Source organism: Carlito syrichta, unplaced genomic scaffold (genome assembly GCF_000164805.1).
Source record: "Carlito syrichta isolate Samal-C Ts95f unplaced genomic scaffold, Tarsius_syrichta-2.0.1 Scaffold305304, whole genome shotgun sequence".
Taxonomy (NCBI): Eukaryota; Metazoa; Chordata; class Mammalia; order Primates; family Tarsiidae; genus Carlito; species Carlito syrichta.
In genome coordinates this window covers 110,141-124,520 of record NW_007249400.1, presented here as the reverse complement: position 1 = coordinate 124,520, position 14,380 = coordinate 110,141, and positions in this window count along the sequence as shown.

The following is a 14,380-nucleotide window of genomic DNA, read 5'->3' as shown; positions in this document are numbered from 1 at the left end:
CATGAGCATGACACTGCACTCCAGTCTGGGTGACAGAGCGAGATTCCAACTCAAAAAAAAAAAAAATTTTTTTTTTTTAATTAAAAAAATAAAAAAATAATCCTGTTTGGTGTCTTTCACCTGGTGTTTTTCTATTCAAGCAGACAATGCAGTCTTGTTTTCCTTGTCCCACATTAATAATATGTAATTTATTGTCCAGTCTGTAATTCAAAGATGACATGGGTGGAAAGATGCACTGGTGATTCCTGAAAACCACTTCTCAACTCATCAATCAGAAGCTTAGTAAGTTTCAAATGGGACATTCCTTTTTTTATGCTTGGAACAGCATATAGGAGTTAAAAATGCATATTTCTAGTACCCTGAAGAATAATTTCCTCCATCATTTTAATATTTTCACAAAAAACAATATGTAGAAGCGTATTGATCAGCACAATCCATACTGCTCATATTTGCAATATAACTTAGAATCGTTTCAGGCTTTCTGACTGATATAATATTTCCACCACATAATGTCATTATGGTAGATTTTATTCCTGCATGATTCCAAGTGCTGAGAATTGTAACAACTCTTTTATCCTTCCACACAAGAAGCATAAGATTATTTTTCCTATACACTACTGTTTTTGTTGTTGCTATTTAAAAAACTTTGGCTTTTTAATTTGTGCTGGTATTCCCTTTTGGCTGACTTTGTACCAGTAAGATGACATTTCATCTTTGGTATCTCTTCTGCTAGGACAATACTAGTGTAATGTATGTCAGTAAACATGTGGGTGTCCTGCTGCATTGGAAACTTGTTGGTACCACTGTGAGCATTTCACACATTCTCTTTCTACATAAGGCCAGCTGATTTTTTTAAACATATATTCAGTATATATTCCATCTCTTTATTTGCTTTTTTGTGCAATTTCAGTAGAAAACTTCAAGGAAACATACGTTTTTGAAAAATTTGCACTCGTATTAAGTTTATCCTGTAGAATCACTAGCAATCTCTTTATGTCCCTTGAGAGGGAACAGGTAAATGGTTTGCTAGATTTATGATGTCCCCTCAGAGGGGACATCTGAGTGCAAAGGTTTAAGCAAACTATGAGCTAAGAGTGGAATGCAGCAGTTATTTGGTCATGAGTTTTTAATGACCATTTCTCAACCTTTTAAGGTCACAAAGACCTTCTAAATAATGAAAGTTACTGTTTAACTAGACTTAAGCTTTTATTAGAACATTGTGATTTGGGTAATTTCTTATTGTTTTTGTGATTTACTACACTGGTAGTTTCACATTCCAACCTGCAAGGTGGCCAGGTTTGATATGCCTGGCCAGTTGAGTAGAGGTTGTATACCCATAAGAAAGACGTCTGAGCCAGGCTCGGTGGCTCAGCCTGTAATCCCACACCTTTGGGAGGCTGAGGTGAGTGGATTGCCTGAGCCCGCGGGTTTGAGACCTGCCTGGGCAGGGAGACCTCATCTCTACAATAAATCAAAAAATCAGCCGGGCGTGGTAGCGCATGCCTGTAATTCCAGCAACTTGGAAGGCTGAGGCGGAAGGATCGCGGGAGCCCAGCAGGTCGAGATCTGGGCGACAGAGTGAGACTCCAACTCAAAACAAAAAAAAAAGAAAGAAAGAAAGAAAGAAAGACGTCTGAATGCTCACCCTGTTTCTTGGTTATCTAAATTATACCTAACTACATCTAAACTATATGCTATGCTAACTATGCCTGCCTCTTACCAAATTGAGTAGGAATGGCACAGAGTTCAAGAGACTCAAGAAAAGACTTGGAGATATCCAGCGAGACATAGGTTTATTGGGAACTTACATATAGGGGAGGGAGAGGGCTAGGAGCAGCTGGCCTGATGGTTCACCACTAGCAGTTTTCAACAGACATGCTGTTTATGTGGAAATCTTCACTTGGCAACTTCCACCTAGCCCAAAACAAAGGACCTCAGTTCCTTGCACATCCTGCAGGACCAGTGTTCAAGTGTTCCTCATAGATAAAGAGTAAATCTCTGGTTGGCTACTCCTGGATTCCTTAGCTTGGAACTCTGAGCAAATATACTTTGACCATAGAGTCATTCTTAAGGTATGCTTGTATTATTACAGTCCGCTCACACCAGGGTTCTGTGGGAAAATGACTGATTTCAGATCTGGGGAAGAAAAGATTAGCATACAATATCTTGTCTTAGCAGAAAGCAAGAAAGCCATGAAAGACTATTGGGATCATGTCAAAAGAGACAACCAATTGGGAGGTGATCCCACTGGCCGAATATGGAAAAAATTGAGCATCAAGAAGAATAATGACTGCAAAGAAGTATGTTGAAATTCCAAAGTTCATATTGACATATGAAAAGTCACTTTGGTCACCTCAGATGCTGCTAAGGAAAGACTCAAGCTTTTATTCTGCATTTCCTATACAAATCATATTTCAGGGTAACTAAATAATTGATTGACGGAGGAAAGTTCTCCTTTATAAAACAATCAACTAATAAATGCCAAATGAATGATAATTAGAATGCCATCATTTTGCAACCTCTAATGAGATAATGAATCTAAACAATAATTATCAATGGCTGCTAAAACCATTAGGCAAAAGGCTGGTGCAAAATTTTATAATGGAAGGATTAAGCCAAAAACAACTGAAACTACTGAATAATTCTAACATACAAAAAAGAGGCCACCAGGTATTGCATAACCTCCTGATGTGATACAATAAGAACTACTGAACTCCTTATAGACTTGCCAATAAGACAAAAACTGAATCTGATCAAGTAGAAAACATGTTATATGACAATGTCAGAATATAATCAGCTAAATCACAACTTGGGAAATTCCACGGGAAAAAATGTCAGGGTTTCTTACTAAATGGCAAGGGGGAAAAGGGTGGGGAAACTGTCAAAGATTAAAATATAAACATATCAACTAAAATAAAAAATGTAAACTTGTTTAGATGCTAGTTTGGATAAAGCAACACTAAAAAGACTGAAACAATTAGGGGAAGTTTTATCACTAATCAGACATAGGTCTGACAATCAGGAATTATTATTTTTTTAGAAGTGATATTGATATTATAGTTATGTTTTAAGAAAATCTTCCCAATTAGCAATGAACACACTGAGTCCCCAGATATTGGTTTCTTTCTTTTTCTTTCTTTCTTTCTTTCTTCCTCTTGAACAACAACAGGCTCAGAGGGACTCTCCAGATCTTGATTTCTAACATTATTCTCTAACAAAAAGAACTAGGACTCCTTGGTTTATTCCAGGGCTGGAGCAGGGAAAAATACAAGATAATGTGAAGCATCCTGTGGTGCCATAAAATAAAGTGCTCACAAAAGGACAGAGTTTTCTCAAATGAACACAGGAGCCAACCTGAAGGAGCTCCTAATGACCAAAGCTGGGTCTAATTGAGAAAATAAATAATAATAATAACAGTATTAGATTATAACCCACAGAATAAAATAAAAACTCATGAGGCCATAAGAGTAGTAATTGAACAAATAAATGGGGAGAAGAGATAGCTCTTCCTTACAGTAGAGTTCTAATTAATAAATGTAGATGAAGAAAATAGAAAATCACCATTAGCTTCCCTTTAAAGGCCTGGGAAAAGGTCTTTATTTATCCTAATAAGGTAACACAAAAAAATATAATTTTATGTACAAAAATGATTTGTGACCATTTTTTAGTGCTTCATTCTGCGTCTGAGGCTCTGTCTTGGGGATTGGTTGATTCTGCTTCCCTGGTGTGATGGAAACTGGGATACACTTCCTAGATTTTCCTCCCCAGCCCCAGCTGCTGGGAGTGTTATCAGGAGAATCTTCAGCTGTTACATGACTCAGGGATTGCCTCAGCTACAGACAGCTGCATTACCCAAGGCTATATCCCTTAGTGTTGGTCCAATATCCAGGAACAAATTGATGTGAGGGCATAAAGGACTGGCCATTCTGGCCCACCTTAGCTCTGGACAACCCATGCTGTTGGTTAAGGTTGTCATTAGGCCTGCATCATATCTCAACTTCTTCTGCCCTATCCCACTTTCTTGCCCTCCCTTCCACAAGTGTTGGTCCCAAGGACACTACTTAATGAACACCTTGCCAAACTCCATCCAGAGTCTGCTTCCCTGAAACACCTGAATGATAACTGGTTGTCTATGGGCTAGTTCCAAATTCTTAAACTCAAAGATGAGACTCAAAGAACTGATCTGAGAGTACCTGGTCAATGTACTACCGGAGTACTCAGGGAAGACCCTGTGTGTTCAGTGATCTAGCTGGTTCTTTCTGCTGCTTGAGGAGCTTTTCTATTATAACTTAGTTCTGAGACCTTCGAGATTGTCACTTAAACTGAAGGCTCAAACCAAACTAGAATCTGCAACCACCTTCCTGTCATTTTCCTACTAAAGATCACAGCTGAGGTTCAAAACAGGGAAAATCCCCAGGGAACAGAAACTAAAAGCAGATAGGAAAACAGAATATAAGTAAGGGCTGAAGAAGCCACAGATGCCTAAGGGCATTTGCTGTATCCTAAAATTAAAGCAGCTGTTCTCAACACTGTTAGATGTACACACACACACACACACACACACACTCACTTTACTATCCTGAAATAATATTCATAAATAAGATAGTCTACCTATACAAATATTTTTAAATCAGTGAAGTACTGTAATAAAAGGGAAATAAAAGAAATATCATTGGTGATAATATATATTTCAATATATAAGCTCTCCACCATCACTACACTAGAAAACATAACAAAGCAGTCAGTTGCTTCCAGTTAAACACATAATCACCATGAGTTTGACAACTGAAATGCAGCTGGACATGCTGAGGAAATCACATCCACTAGTAGTCATCAACCCATATCTCTCAGGGACTGGGTATATAATTGCACTGGCTTCCTCACCCTTCAAGGATGATCATTTTGAAGCCAATGTTTTGCACCACTTTCCAACAGGATTAAGCCTGGTCTCAGAGTCTGACTCTGGGAGAACACACATTAAAACCCTTACACCGATACCTCATCAACAAGGGTGCCTGCATTATCAATGTTTATATACCTAACCCTGAATTGTACCCCACATCTTTATAACAAATAAATTAATTTAAAAAAAAACCCTTACACCAGAAAATAAGAAGAGCAAAATACTGGTGAGTTAATGAGTTAAGGATTCAACTTAAGAACTTAGAAAAAGAACAACAGAAATAACTAACCCCCACAAAAAGTAGAAGAGGAAATGATGAAAATAAGAACAAAAATGAATGAACTAGGAAGCAAGGATGCAAAAAGATGGGATCAACAAAAGCAAATATTAGTTATTTGAGAAAACTAATAAAGTGGGCAAACCCTCTGTCAAGACTCATTTAAAAATGTATAAAATAAAATTTAAAATGTATAAATAAGCAACATGAAAGAAAAGGAGGATATAAACATGGGTATGGCAGAGATCAGAGATTATAAAAGAATACATTAAAAATTTTACTCAAATCAGCTGGGCGTGGTAGCGCGCGCCTGTGATTCCAGCTACTCAGAAGGCTGAGGCGGAAGGATCGCCAGAGCCCAGCAGGTCGAGGCTGCGGTGGCCGGGAGCGGCCACTGCACTCCAGTCCGGGTGACAGAGTGAGACTCCAACTCAAAAAAAAAAAAAAAAAAAATTTTACTCAATAAGTTTGAAAATCTAGATAAAGTGAACACAGTTTTAGAAAAATGGAAGTTACCAAACTGACTCAATAAGATGTGAAAAATGTGAAGTCTTATAACTATCTAAAAATCTAAATCAGGGCCAGGTGCAGTGGTTCATGCCTGTAGTCCCAGCACTTTGGGAGGAGAAGGTGAGAGAACTGTCTGAGCCCATGGATTTAAGACCAACCTGGGCAACTTGGTGATACTTCATCTCCACAATAAAAATCAAAAAGCACCTGTAGTTCCAACTACTTGGAAGGCTTAGACAGAAGGATCACCTGAGCCCAGCAGATCGAGTCTGCAGTAGCCATAAGCGTGCCAACATTCTCCAGCCTGGGTGACAGACTGAGATTCCAACTCAAAAAAAAATCTAAATCCGTATTTTAAAATCTATTCACAAAGGCTGGTACAGTGGCTAACAGCTATAATACCAGCACTTTGGGAGGCCAAGGTGGAAGGATCACTTGAGCTCAGGATTTTGAGACCAGCTTGAACAACACAATGAGATCTCACCTTTACAAATTTTTTTTTTTTAAATGAGCCAGGCATAGTGGTGTTCCCTGTAGTCTCAGCTACTTGGGAGGCTGAGGTAGGGGAGGATCACTTGAGCCCAGGAGTTCAAGGTCACAGTGAGCCACAGCAACCTAGCCTGGGCAACAGAAGAAGACACCTGTCTCAAAAAGACCCCAGCTATTCACAAAATAATACAACTCTCCCAATTACTCAATCTTATTTTTCCTTCATTAGTAGAAGCAATAAAAATCAAGTCACCAGCTGGGCTCGGTGGCTCAGCCTGTAATCCTGCGACTTGAGAGGCTGAGGTGGGTGGATTGCCTGAGCCCACGGGTTCAAGACCCGCCTGGGCAACTTGGTGAGACCTCATCTCTACAGTAAATAAAAAATTTTGCCGGACCTGGTAGCGTGCGCCTGTAATTCCAGCTACTTGGAAGGCTGAGGTGGAAGGATTGCCGGAGCCCCAGCAGTTCGAGGCTGCGGTGGCCGGAAGCGGCCACTGCACTCCAGTCTGGGTGACAGAGTGAGACTCCAACTCAAAAAAAAAAAATCAAGTCACCTTTGAGGGAAGTTTAGCAATACCCACGAAAGTTGAAGAGATATGTATATATATATATACTCTTCCTCCCAGGAGTTCTACTAACAGTCTAGACGACAGAGTGAGACTCCAACCCCCCCAAAAAAAAAGTGTTGATAGCAGCATATTTTTAATAGTGGAAAAAGTATAAAAGACCTAACTGTCCATAAGTAGGAAATAAATTATGATGTTTAACAGCATACAGATGTGAAAAAGAATAAACTGTAGCTGCAAGTATCAATTTACATGATATTCATAGACACAATATTGAATTTAAAAGTTGCACAATACAGAGAATGGAAGATTTACCATAGCAGGCCTGACACTGCTGCCCTTAGAAAGGCCTGCTTACAAGGTTGGCCATTTCAACTTGTGTCTGGCAACTTGGCTCTCAAAGTGTTCCCAGTCTCCAGTTAACTGCCAAGGATACTTGGCTATGTGCAGACTGTCTGAATGCAATATGATTGATGCTGAATGCTTCCTTTTTTTCTGTGAGTCTGGAATTTTGGTATGTACCAAGCAGATGATGTCCACATGACCAGACCTCAATAAACTGTGGGTACTCGCTAATGAGCTTCCTGGGTAGAAACACTGCCTACTTGTTGCTGCGTTTTTGTTGCTGAGGCAAAATGTGCTCTTTGTGACCCCTCATGGTAGGAGAGCATACGTTGGAAAAGCAAAGGGATCTCTCTAAACTCTGCCTGTATCCTCTTCTCTTATGATCCAGATGTGTGTCCTTACTATATCGCTCTACTAAATCTTAGTCATAGTTATATACATATGCTGAGTCCTTCCAACGGGTCTCTGAACATGGGGGTGGTTTGGGGTACCCTCAGTCAGATACCATATATAGTTTAAACTGGCAAAACAATAACCATATGTAATGGACACACAAGTATGAAGAAAATGCATAGGAATAATAAGTACCAAATTCAAGGTAGTGGTTACTTCTGGAAGTGAGGGAAATAAGATGTGATTAAGGATACCCAGGGGACTTCAATTGTTTGGGTTCTTTTTTTTTTTTCTCTAATGGTAGCAGGCTCACGAGTGCTCATTTTATTATTCTTTAAAACTTATTTGTCCAAAACATTTCCCTTTTAAAAATTAGTTCACTCAAATCCTAGGGTTCTTCATCAGACTTCTCGAAGCTCACAATCACCAAATCTGTGGATCACCAAGTCAAATTTAGAGATCTAAAGTTAATACAAAATTGGTCTCATTTTTTCTTTGTTCTGTGAAAAGGTCGTATGTGCAAAATGACTCCCAAATGCTGAAAGAGCTAAGAAACCAAAGAGGAAAAAAGTTGCAGTGGAGCATCCCATAAAGGTGACTTGTAAGTATTGTCTGGACATAGACTCTTTCGCCCCTATGTCTGGCTTCTTTCTTCCCCCTCCCTCACGGAGCAGCCTCTGTCCAAGGCTGGCCTCTGAGGGATTTGTATGTTCCCAGTAATGAGTCATGGGGTGCAGGTGATCGAGAAATGCTGAAAGCAAGGTAGGCGTCACTCTTAATCAATGTCACTGTAGATACCATATAGCAATTTGAATAATTAACTTGGTTGATTATAAAACTGCTTGCTGTACTGACCCAAAGCCTGGATTCTTCAACAACCAACCACCATCAGTGCCACCAGTAAGTTCTAATAAACCGGTGTCTTTCTCTACTGGACCTCCAGGTGACTTCTTTGGAATAGGTAAACATTGCGCATCAGACCTCTCCGATTTGGGATTACTACATTACAACTGGCATAGTTGTCAGGATATTCCAGAGAAGTCCTCCACTGTAGCAGCCACAGAGGAGACAGAGAGGGAGATATCAGGATGGACCACTGGGGGAACTACCAGTCCATCACTTAGGAAAATACCAGTATGTTACTAGGGGGGATTCCAGGTTGCACCACTGATTTAATGTGTTTTGAAGTTGCCAGCTTGATGAATAGCTGGAGGCCACTGCTTGAGTATAGGGATGCCCCCCAAATGCTGCTGGAATTGTTGAAAGCAGTTGATGAGAAAGAAAGAGACATTCAGTTAACAGAATATCTGTGCTATCCCCCACTCATAGGTAGGATGGTAACAGAGGGCTGCGTAAGTGATAGTGGACCTGGGAGAAATGGATTCGAATTTGCAGAAATGGGAAGTTTGAAAAGTGAAAGAGAACCCAAAGAGGAAAAAAGTTGCAGTGGAGCATCCCATAAAGGTGACTTGCAAGTAAATGAGGGTAGATTTCATTAAGGCAAAGGTGTATCCTAAAAAAGATAACTAAGCAATTCAATGCAGTATTGGTGGGATTAGGGAAACAACTCTCCAAAGAAAAGCACTACCAACCTATCCCTGAAAAGAGGGCTGAAGTCCAGGTACTAGAGTGGATCCCCAGTGAAAGAGAGGTTCCCCCTTTGAAGTTGCAAGATGTAATGAAGGCAGGGCCCACAGAATGCTTGCTTTCCCCTCGGGTTGAGCCCAGTGCTCCATCAGAAGATGATGGCCTTCCCTCCTGGCCCTGGTCTCTGGCCTAGGGAGGCCACACATTGAGCTTGCTATATGTTGGACCCCAAAGAATATACAAACAGTAATGGCTTTGGTGGACACTGGAGCTGAATGCACCCTGATATATAGTAACCAAAGTAAATTTGAAGAACTTCTAACTGCTATAGATGGATATGGTGGCAAATCAACCAAGGTTCAGAGGGTGATGCTAATCCTGTGCATCGACCACCTGCCCCCTAGACTCTATGCTATATGCATATCTCCTATCAAGGAGTACATACTGGAAATTGATGATACAAGGGTTATGTTTAGAAACTAGTGCTGGTGAATTTCACCCGTGAGTATGAGTAGTTAAAGCTGCAATCAGAGGGCATATCAAACAGCCGCCCGTGGTACTCCCAGTACCAGGGCAAGTGGTAGCTACCAAACAATATTGCTTACCTGGTGGGCACAAAAGAATTGGAGAAACCATACAGGAATTGGCAAAGGTTAATAGAACCTGTCCTGCTCACAGCCCCTGTAATTCTCCAATGTGACCGGTAAGAATGATGGTAGACTACCAGAGATTAAAGTTATACTCCCTCTGCATGCTGCTGTATCCAGTCTTGCTGATGTATTAGATCCATTAGGGACACAACTGGGCACATATCATTTCGTAGTGGATTTGGCTAGTGCTTGTTTAGTATTGATATTCATGCAGATTGTCAAGACCAGTTCACGTTCAACTGGGAAGAAAACAATGGACATTTGCAGTGCTGCTGATTAGGTATTTGCACAGCCCTACATTATGTCACAGCATGGTTGCTCAAGATTTGGAAAGTTGGAGGCTACCTGCATCAGTATCTCTGTTTCGTTATATAGATGCTATTATTCTAATCTCTGATTCCCTTACAGCCCTAGAGCAGGAGCACCCCGCTGATTGAACATTTACAGGGGAAGGATGGGTGGTAAATTAAAACGAGCTGCAAGGATCTGGCTTATCTGTCAAGTTTTTTTGGGTTTTCTGGTCTAATAAGACAAAAGTAATGCCATTAGCTTTAGTTGACAAGATCCATTTTCCCTGTTAAACAATGCCCAAACATCTGCAAGAATCTGAGGGCTTATTGGGATATTGGAGGGCATTTATCCCACATTCAGCACAGATAGTGTGACTTTATATAGATTAACCAAAGACGGATCCAAATGGGCCAGGACAGAGGAGTGCCAACAGTGCCATCCAGGCACTGGGCATTCTAAACCAATACTTTCCCTGTGAATTGGATGTAAACATTACTCAGGAGGGACATGCTAGGGGCTTTGGCAGGGGCAGGGGAAATCTCAACTTCCCATTGACTTTTGGTCACAAACCTGGAAAAGCGCCCAAACCTGCTACAGCCCCATCAAACAACAGGTCAACATGGTATATCAAACTCCCCTGGCAATGGAGCTGATCACTGGACAAGCCCCAGTAATTGTGCTCACTGCCCTATCCATAGCAGGATGGATCCATGACATCTCTTATCGATCCCGCAGCTCAGCTGTGCAGATGATGACCTTGACCGAATGGTAAGCATTTCTACAGCAGCATTTCCACAAGTCCTTTAAGCCAGGAACTACAGCAGCTCCTAGGGTTGATAACATTCATCAATGCAAGTGAGCAACTGGCAGAACAAACAGTTATCTCCCCGTCACTCGATAGGGTTGAAATACCACCAGTCCCAAAAGAGACTTGATACACAAACAGATCGTGTCAGGAGCAACCACCTCAATGGCGAACCATTACCTACCAGAGACTATCTGGATGGAAGATGGGCAAAGCAATCAGTGAGCAGAGTCATGGGCAGTGTGGTTGGAAATGTCCAAGTATCTGGCACACTGACAATTTGCATAGACAGCTGGGTAGTGTTCAAAGGACTGATGCTGTGAATGCCACAATGACACCTGCAGCAATGGACAATCATGAGCAAGCCCCTGTTGAGCCAAGATATGTGGCAGCACTCATTGCAGGGGTGGATGACCCAACTGCACGAAGCAATTCACACTCTCAACAAGAGATCCCATGCTGCCCATCATCCCTTACATGCTGACACAACTGTAGACAATGCCCCGAGGATGTAAATCCTGATATAAGAATCATCATTGCAATCAAAATCACACTGAGATACCACCTAACCCCAGTAAAAATGACCATGATTAATAAAACAAACAACATCGGATGTGGAGAAAAAGGAATGTTTCTACACTGCTGGTGGGAATGCAAACTAGTGCAACCTCTTTGGAAGACAGTGTGACAATTTCTGAAAGAACTAGAAATTGACCTTCCATATGACCCAGCAATCCCCCTATTGGGAATATACCCAGAGGAACTCAGATTGATTTACAAAAAAGATACCTGCACACGCATGTTTATTGCAGCTCTATTCACAATAGCAAAAATATGGAACCAACCATGCTGCCCATTGAAGCTGGCCTGGATAAAAAAAATGTGGTGCATATACACAATGGAATATTATGCAGCCATAAGGAAGGACAAACATATGGACTTCGCAGCAACTTGGATGGATTTAAAATCTATCATACTCAGTGATCTATCATAGAAACTTAAAGAACAGAGTATCATATGTTCTTACTCATAAGTGAACCTTGAACAATTATCTTAATACTATAAGAAAGGGATTGGCAGGAGTAGGAAACTGCCAGTGGAGGGGGGGATGGGATTGGCAGTTGAGGGAAACTGACAGGGGAGGGAGGGGCGCACCTCATCAACAAGGGTACTGCACAATAAACATTTGTATACCTAACTCTGAATTGTAACCCACATCTTTAAAATAAAATAAGTAAATAAATTGCAACCAAACTGGGAAAACTGGAATAACATGTTGCTGCCTACCCCACAAGACATAGTACCGAGAGAGAGTATTTTCCATTGGCCCTGGGAAGTTCAATCTGAACTCTATTTGTACCCCCTGTTTGCTCCCTGGGGAGAGGGGATAGATTGTAATTTAGATATTCATCCTATGGTTATGGGAAACTGGACAAATACTGTTAAGTGTGATAATCCTGGGTCTCAAATACTCAAAAGGGGGCCTAGTCTCATTCCTGTGTGGCAATCAGGACACTCCTACTGTCCTTTCATGTCATGGATAAGAGGGCTCCCGGGCCTGATAGGGCATCGTATTCCAGGCCAGGGAGGCCTCCTCAAAGTGTCATGATGTTGTCACAGGACAAGTTTGTTGCTTGTGTTTTACCTAATCATCCAGATTTGCCTTTGTTCATTCCTCCTAAACATCTATCTTATCACCCCTTTTCCAAGTGGTTTGGATCACTAAGTCTTTTCTTTTTGGCAAAAGGTAATCACAGGTGTTATAATCACTGTAGCTATTTTGCTGTCCAGATCCCATGCCTTCGATTACCTATGTCGGAGATGGATGCTGTGTGTGTCTCATGTTTCCACCTCAGGAAATTTGTGGAAGATCGATGTTATATGAAGATTGTAAAGGTGGAAAAATGTCAACGTAGGGGTGGAGTGAAAGGTATTATCTGGACATAGACTCTTTCTCTCCTATATCTGGCTTCTTTCTTCCTCCTGACCAAGGCTGGCCACTGAAGGCTACGCATATTCCCAATAATGAGTCATGGGATGCAGGTGATGGAGCAATGCTGAAAGCAAGGTAGGCGTCATTCTTAATCAATGTCATTGTAAATATTGAATAGCAACTTGAATAATTAACTTGCTTGATTAGAAAATTGTTTGCTGTACTGTCCTGAGGCTTGGATTCTTCACCAATCAGCTGCCATCAATGCCTCAGGTAAGTTTTAATAAATCAGTGAATTTTCCTACTAGACCTCTGGGTGACTTCTTTGGAACAGGTAAATATTACACACAAGCCCTCTCAGATTTGACGTTAACGCGTTACACAGACAAATCCAGCTTGTTGATATAGGGTGTTTTTTTGGGAACTTATAGATAGAAGCATAGTCTTGGGTGGCCACAAGATGGTAGATCTCTGAACTGTTACTCTCCAGACCCAGGGCTCATATGTCATAGGGAAAGGGTGTATGTGCTCCAACAAGACAATTAAGGGCAGCCCTCCAAAACAGGCAACAATGCTATATGCATCATAGCCTATTCTTTGTGTGACAACATCAAGATTAACATGTTCTTACATTAGGATAGTAAATAATGTATGAATTTGGAGGCATCCATGGGACTGGGGCTAATCATAAGTCAATACGGTGAATTAGTATGCAAGACAGAGTCACCACACTGATGTAAATTCTTATGGTCTCAGTTTTACACCTGAGGCAGTGAAGTTGAGGTGCAATCTCTGTATTTGGAGGTGGAGAGATCTTGGCTCCAATCCTGACTTTCCATTTCTTAGCTGAGTGACCTTATCAAGTTATTTAACTTCTGTGTCTCAGTTTTCTCATCTTTACAGTGGCTGTACTCTTCATTCATGGCTCAAACAGGATTCACTTCCTATATAAGGACTTTCCAGACCTCCAAACTAGAACAAGTACCTCTCTTCCAGACCCCATATCATGTTGTACCTCTTCTTCTGTCGTGTTCAAATTGTTTTGGTGTCTGACACTCTCACTAGACTACGTACCTGAAGTGAAGGGATCAGGGCTGCCTGGTGCAGGTTCTAACAGAGCACAATTATGTAAAAGTCTGATGAAGAAAGAGGGATGCAGAAGAGTATTAAGAAAGTAGTGTGATCAAGCAGGGTGTCACAATGGTCCTGGGGGCACTCCCAGTGACAGAAGTTAGGTAGCTTCTAAGATATGGGATAGGTAGAAGTGGGAGTGGAGCTATCAAGAACTGTGAAGGGTCCAAGACTTTGTCTTACCTGTAAGCTGACAAGGCAGACTGCCACAGTTTGATAGTTGCTGGCAGAAGATGTGAGATCCATGGGTCAGAGCCAAAAGAATGGCTTGTTAGTCACAGCAATAGCAGTAGCCAGAGTACTAGCATTTGTGCCAGTTCCCTGAGCCACAGTCCCCTGTGCCAGGGTGATGCAGAGAGACAGATGATACCTGCACATGCAATGGAGTATATTATTGGAGAGGAAACTTGAGCTTAGGGAACCCGAATCTTTTGTAATAGGCAGTCAGTATGTTTGCCCTTTGCTCTGAAAGAATGAGACACTGTGTCTTCCAAGATCGT